General features: G+C 49.0%; 1 long non-coding RNA gene across 4 annotated transcripts; it reads left to right on the forward strand.

The window, feature by feature from the left end:
• The first annotated feature begins 4,396 nt into the window (after positions 1–4,396).
• LOC122241119 lies at positions 4,397–6,977 on the forward strand. 4 transcript variants are annotated; one of them, XR_006221094.1, is made up of 4 exons: positions 4,397–4,539; positions 4,934–5,110; positions 6,029–6,412; positions 6,863–6,977. It is a non-coding gene; the product is annotated as an uncharacterized LOC122241119 (long non-coding RNA). The 4 variants fall into 4 exon arrangements; XR_006221095.1 differs by having other exon boundaries at positions 6,029–6,408; XR_006221097.1 differs by having other exon boundaries at positions 4,958–5,110.
• The last annotated feature ends 221 nt before the right edge of the window (positions 6,978–7,198 follow it).

The raw sequence follows: 7,198 nt of genomic DNA on the forward strand, positions 1-7,198 counted from the left end.
CAAAGGATGAAATCTTGCCCTTTGCAACTACGTGGGTGGAACTGAGGGTATTATGCTAAGTGAAATTAGTCAGAGAAAGACAAAAATCATATGACTTCACTCATATGAGGACATTAAAAGGCAAAACAGATGAACATAAGGGAAGGGAAACAAAAATAATATAAAAGCAGGGAGGGGGACAAAACAGAAGAGACTCGTAAATATGGAGAACAAACTGAGGGTTACTGGAGGGTTACTGTGGGAAGGGGATGGGCTAAATGGGGAAGGGGCACTAAGGAATCCACTCCTGACATCATTGTTGCACTATAGGCTAACTAATTTGGATGTAAATTTGAAAAAAGAAAAAAGAAAATTAAAAAAAAAAGACATTATGCTAGTTGAAATAAGCCAGTCACCAAAGGACCCATACTGTATGATTCTGCTTGTACAAAGTACCTAAAGTAGCCAAATTCAGAGAAAGCAGAATGGTGGTTGCCAGGAAGTAGGAGGAGGGAGGACTGGGGAGTTGTTGTTTCATGGGGACAGGGTTTCAGTCTGGGAAGACTGAAAAAGTTCTGGAGGTGGATGGTGGTGATAGTTGTGGAACACTGTGAATGTACTTAACGATGAGTTGTCCACTTTATTAAAATGGTACTGCTTATATTATGCATATGCATATTTTACCACCATAAAAAAAAAAGATTTAATTTTTTAAGGCAGAAAAATAAAACAGGAAGTAACAAGGTGGGTGCAACTCTGAGTCCAAGGAGAGATGCTCCAAAGCATGGCGCGGGGGTGGGTACAGACCATATTCTCCCCTCCCTCTGCCCCACATGGAGCCTTCCAAGCCCCTGGCACCAAGGGCACCTACCTTCATGTGCCCTACTTCACCTTGTTGGGACCCAAGTTTGGCTCGTATTTCTTTTCGGGGCCCATCCATAATGACTCTGAGCTCCTGAAAGTCCAACTGCACAAAATATGTTCCTCTGTGAAGTTCCTTTCCCCTAGCCCTATTCAAAACTTTGGAAATAGGCAAAGTGACAAGCTTCCATCTAAAGTCAGCTGGCTCTAGGGGCACCTGGGTGGCTCGGTCTGTTAAGTGTCCGACTTCGGCTCAGGTCATGATCTCATGGTTCAGCTCAGGTCATGATCTCATGGTTCGTGAGTTTGAGCCCCCTCTGGGCTGACAGCTCAGAGCCTGGAGCCTGCTTCGGATTCTGTGTCTCCCTCTCTCTCTGTCCCTCCTCCACTCATATTCTGTCTCTCTCTCTCTCAAAAATAAATAAAGATTTAAAAAAAATTTTTTTTTAAGTCAGCTGACTCTAGAGCATGCAGCTTTGTTTGGTACTCTAATTCCTATTGAGTAGGGCCCACACTCTGTGGAGTTAGACATTCATTTGTAGAAAACTGACAAGGTCCAGATGATTTCCATCCAATCAATAACACCAAAGATTGTGGGGCGGGCAGGGGGAGGCGGTTGCCTTATAGGATATTAACCAATTGGTATCTAATTTAATAATCTTTATTCCATCATTGTTTTTCAAATGAGTTTCCATATCCTCCATTGAAACAGCTTTGTTGGAAGATTCTCTTCATTGGGTTAAATAATATTTTGATTGTGTTCACTAGGTATTGCATGAGAATTATGTTTTTAACATTTTGAGAGTTATACTTTGGCATCTGGGGAAACTGGACAGGTGCTCCTGTGTCCCAAACACGGTCCTGGGACTGCTTGTCACCTCTCTGCCTCACTGCTCCTTCTCCTGACTCCCCTCCCCTGCCTTGCTCCCTCTCTCTCCCTCTCTCTCCCTCTCCCTCCCTCTCCTTCCCTCCCTCTCCCGCCCTCCCTCTACCTCACTCTCTTTCCTTCTCACCTTCTCTCTCCATCTCTCTCTCTCTCTCTCTCTCTCTCTCTCTCTCTCTCTCATCTGAAAATCCCTGTTCTCCTGGGCTCCTACCCCAAGCAATAAAACCAGGTCACATCCACAGCAAACTTTGTTTGAAAAGTGGTCATCACGAAACAGAATATTTACCATCTCAGTTTGCCTTCCTACACTTAGATTTCCTCTTCAGTCTCTTGCTAGAAAAATGGATGATATTTGCCTTACTATGTAAAGGACCCATCCTGTTGATTTTCTTAAAAAGTGTGAGGGGAGCCATCTAATTCAAGGTCATGGGTGTGTCTACACCTCCAGAAACCAACTATCCCCAAATGAGCTTCCTTGTTGTCTTTTTTTTTTTTTTTAAGTAGGCTTCACATCCAGCATGGAGCCCAATGGGGGCCTTGAACTCATGAACCCAAGATCAAGAGTCAGATGCTTCACTGACTGAGCCACCCAGGTGCCCCTCCTCATTGTCTTTTTTTTTTTTTAAGTAAAAACTTCCTCCTATAGATAACCCATTGTAATATTTTAAAACTGTTTATTGTTAACTACAGAAAGAAGCTTTTTTCCTTATTTTTATTATTTTGTGTCTGACATTTTACTAAACTCTTTTATTAACCATAATTAATTGTCTTGAGTTAATTTTATTAGGTTTTCCGGTGATAAAATTGTGTCTTTGGCAAATGATGATAATTTTCCCACAGCTAAGTTTTGTAATCATGTTTTCTGTCTTATCACATTGGCTGTACTACGTCTTCTTTGCTACGATTAAACGTGTCGAGCTTTTGAATAGCTGTCGAGAAAAATTTATTGGTGAGCAAAGAGGCTAGGGACTAAGTTAGCAGTTAAAAACAAAAACAAAACAAAAAAGATCAGAGTAAACTGTGTGGGGTGATGGGGGGAGCCTGGACCAGTATCATGTCTGCAAGGGAGGAGCCATAAGGAACAGAAAGTTTAGATGAGGAACCAGCAACCGGGGCAGAAACCGAACACAGCTGCAGGTCCGCACACCTGAAGCCCAGAGGTCCACCCAAGCGACCAGGTACAGTAGGCGCCCCTTCCACCTTCCTTGGTATCCCAGTGATCATTTTACGAATGGGCATTTGATCCAGACCCACGCCAAATAGGCCCTGATGTTCCCCACCCACATGACCCAACTCGGTCCAAGCAGAAGTGAAGCTCAGGAATTCTGTTGGATGGTTGGCCAAAGGGCACCCCGTCTCTCTCCCGGAATTTGAAGGAAGCAGCCTAGGAGCCATTGGCATCCAACACAGAGAAGCCGGCCTGAACATCAGGTGTAACTCACTCTGGATCAGACCTATCGAGGCTCCTGCTACCCCCGGACTTTCCAATCCCATAAACTCTACCTTGCTTTTACTGGTTAGGCCCCTTTGCAATGGGTGTTCTGTAATTTGCCATATAAAGAGTCCCAGCTGATAATGCCAGGAAATCGACAATGTTTTTAATAGATCCTATAATTCTTAAGAGTGTATTCATCTGAGAAGAGGTGTGAGGGTTTTGGAAAAGTAATTAGAATGCTCAGTTTATAAACATTTCCTAAAATGTGAATTCAAGAGAGAAATTAGCAGATATTTTAATTGTCTACTCCATTTCCACATCCTCACACTTGGTCTACCTACTCTCTAAATGTATTCATTAACATTTTTATAAACACTTTTCCAGCTTACAATTCATCTTCACACATCTTGACTCATTTGGTTCCCACAACAAACAAGAGAGATGGGTGGTTAACAGCAATGCCTCATTTCGTGTAGCTCCGTACGGTTTGCAAGGTTCTTTCTCTTGCGTTATTTTGTGTGGTACGGGCATGCCTGGCTCTTGCACGTTCTGGACTCTGGGAAAACTGAAGCACTTGTAGCCAGTTCTCTTAGCCCACAGAGAACTGGTGTGCATTTCTGTGTCTCCACTGGTGTCACTAGGTCAATACTGTCCCTACCTCGTTCACCAGGTGAACTCCTATTCATACCTAAAAACCCATTTCAGATAAGGCACATCGTGTGTCTCTCTCCCCGGAAGTGGACAGGTGGTGCGGTCCTCAAAAACCGTTGCCTTTGCCAGATTTGTCAAGGTCAGCCAGCTGGTTGTTGGGATGGAACAGGGGAGCTCTGGCCAACTGCTTTGTGGTTTGGTAAAACTTCATCCATCACCGGAGGAAAGACTCCAGCCCCTCCAACAGCCCCCTGGCCAAAAGAACGCACTTCAAGCTTGGCCAGACTTACTCTCTTTGTTGTGTTGGAGGAAGAAGGGTCAATATCAGCCGTGGCCTGAGGCCGTTTTTATGGGTTTCAAGCTACCGGCCCTCAGGCCATCCCAGACAGGGTTTGGGCCTTCAAACAGGCCTCAAAGAGACTTACAAATAAACCTCAGACAGGTTCTCAAATTGGTCTCAAAGAGACCCTCACCTGGAGCCTCAGATAGACCTTGGAGGGACCCTTCAGAGCACACACCTGCATCACAAAGCCTCTTCCTCTGACCTCAAGTTCCCTCAAAGACACTCTCCCAAGAGAGCCTGAGCCTGGCACCCACTGTCGGTACCCCAGATGGAGGTCTCTCCAGGGCCTGCAGGGCTCTGGGGTGTATTTATGGGTCCAAAGGCCTGGCTGGGGAGGACAAAGCATCCCGGTGGCTTCCAGCTCCATTTCCTGACTCAGGGCAGGTGGGGCACGTGGCTTCCCCCATCTTACTGCTGCTCTGGGGATTCTGGTAACCAGAGTGGCCCTCTCCCTAGAGTCAGGGGTCAGAGGGCAGAAAAGGTGGGGAGAAAGCTGCCCCAGTGGGGTTCAGAAAGAGTCAGTGGGGGAAGGAGGGAGGTAAAGGGATCAGAAAGGGTAGTCCAGACCCTTTCTCTGAAGCTGCGAGGCCTGCATTCCTGGGGGCCGGCTGGGGCTGCAGGACCCCGGCCGGTAGTTACAGGATCTCGTTGTGACTGTCAGTCTGAAATCTACTCCTGTATCCCCAGCACAATCAGGTCGATGGGGAAGGGGGGAGCGGGTACCATACTGAATTCCTCACCTTTCATCCTGCTCCTCCTCTGGGGCTCCCCAACTCAGAGGAGGGCCCCACCCACTCCCAAGCCTTCTCTCCCGGACCCCGGCAGCCACAGGTCACCAGGACCATCCAGCCTGAGGCCCTCGGCGCAGCCTGGACTAAAGCCACTACACCTAGCTGACGCCTCCTTCCCCTCCCACCAGCCTCCAGAATCGGTTTTCCAGAAACCACCTCCGACGGTATGTATCAACCTGCTTTGGAACTTCCAACAACCCTCACTTACCGGGAGAAAAGGAAGCTCCTCCTCCCACTCTTAAGTCGGCCCCGCCCACTCACCTGGGGTGCCTTCCCCGCCCCCCCACCCCGGAGCTGTTCGCTCCGCCCTCGCGGGGTCCCCAAAGCCGCTCTCCCAGGGCGGTCCCACCGACACTGCCCCTCCCTCCTGGGATCTTGGGTGGCATTTTGCACCTTTTCTGCCAAAAAACAACAACAACAACAAAACCCTGCACTGGCTGATAAGCTCTCTGAGTGATTCACTGGTCCATTACTCTTGTTTGCTCAAATAAAGTCATTGTTCAGTCACCGAGGATTTGGGGGGGAGGGGCACCTACCACACTCCTGGCACCGTCTGGGACCTGGGGCACGGCCACGATCAAGACCAGGCCATCGCCTTCAGGGATGGGACTCATACTGTCCCTGAAGAGGACTATCGAGTGAATTCTGGCCCTTGCCGAGGCCTTAGCTATATGCACGGCTGTCTCCCCAAACTCGGGGTTCAGAGCGCCGGGAATCTGAAGCAGCCATCCCCTGTTTGCCCACCCCCACAACCGCCTGCCGGGTGACTGTGCCAAGGTCACCCGGGCCTGGGGTGCTGGGCGCAGGGGGGGGGGGGGGGCCTGAGGCCTGCACCTGCTGTGTACCCCCCCTCCTCCCCCACCCCCACCGCGGCCAGTCTGAGCACCTCCCCCAGCCGCCGCGAAGGGCTCCCTGCACACCGCGCTGCTGATGTTTAATTTTGCTGAACACCGAGTCCCAACCCCGTGTTAATTGGTTTTACTCCAGCCTTTTGTGCCTCCCATTAAATGAGGAAATGCCACCCATAAAATTTTAATTTTAAAAGCCAACTTGTTTGTTTTATATTGAAATTCCCCGGGCAGCTCCAGCAGAGGGAAACAGACACATTTTCGTTTCATTAAAGCAACTTGAGTGAAGATAAAAAAGAAGCTGAAAAATTAGATTTAAAAACAGAGAGCGAGAAGCATTTAAACAAAATGAATGAAAATGAGCTGCCGCGGAGAGAGCCAGGAACCTGCCCCACCTCCGTGCGGCCCGCACCCCTGCAGGGAGACCACAGGGGAGCCGAAGGGGCAGTCAGTGGACGCTCTCGCCTGGTGCCCCCAGAAGGCTGAACCGTGGACTCCGGCCTCCCTGAAAATCGGCCCGCTGGGTGACAGAGGAATCAAGCTGGAGGGATTCGGCCCCCCACCCCCACCCCCACCCCGGGGCCAGCAGCATCCTCTTCGTCAGGACAAGCCTGGTAGGTAAGCCAACTGCGTGGCCTTGACTCTACCACTTACTAGCTCTGTAAGAAAGGGCAAGTGACCTCAACGTTCTCATCTGTAAAGTGGGAATAGTAATGTTAGTTTATAAAGTTGTGAGGATGAAGTAGGTTGATACGTTGAGAAACCCTTAAAACAGAACCCGGTATGCAGTAAGTGCTTCATAAATGCTAGCTTTTATTATCTTCATTCTGCTGCTACTCTTCCACTCCACGCTCCTAACACATTCCCCTCTGCTGAGTGCACCTGTCCGCCTCCCTCTCTACACATCCCCTTACCACTCAAAGTCGTCCTTTTAATGATGTCCCTAAGCTAAAGCCAGCTAAGAGAGACTAGGGGCAGGTCTGAACCGAGGCTTGGGGAACCCCATTCCGTGGCACGATTCTTGTGGTCTAAACTAACCCATTAACATTTTATTATAATCCTTCCAAGGAAAGCCAGTCTCCCTGGGTTCAATCCCCAGCTCCACCAACTGCTACCAGCGGTGTGTCCTTGGGCAAGAGTCTTCTGGGTCTCAGTCTCTCCGTCAATAAAATGGGAACGATAACTGGATCCGCCACATGTTGTCATGGAGAGCCAATGAAACAAGCTTCACAGAGTGCCCAGCACAGCCAGCTGCCCAGTGAATCGCTGCTGTTCTGTATCGGGTCCAGGTGTCTGGGGTTGCGGAGGTGGAGAAGGGGCAGGGCAGGTGGTTCCATAACAGAGTGACCTTACCACCCATTCCTTGGCTGTTGCCACGGCATAATTATTAATGGCACTCCCTTT

The sequence above is a fragment of the Panthera tigris genome, chromosome C1 (assembly GCF_018350195.1).
Source record: "Panthera tigris isolate Pti1 chromosome C1, P.tigris_Pti1_mat1.1, whole genome shotgun sequence".
NCBI lineage: Eukaryota > Metazoa > Chordata > Mammalia > Carnivora > Felidae > Panthera > Panthera tigris.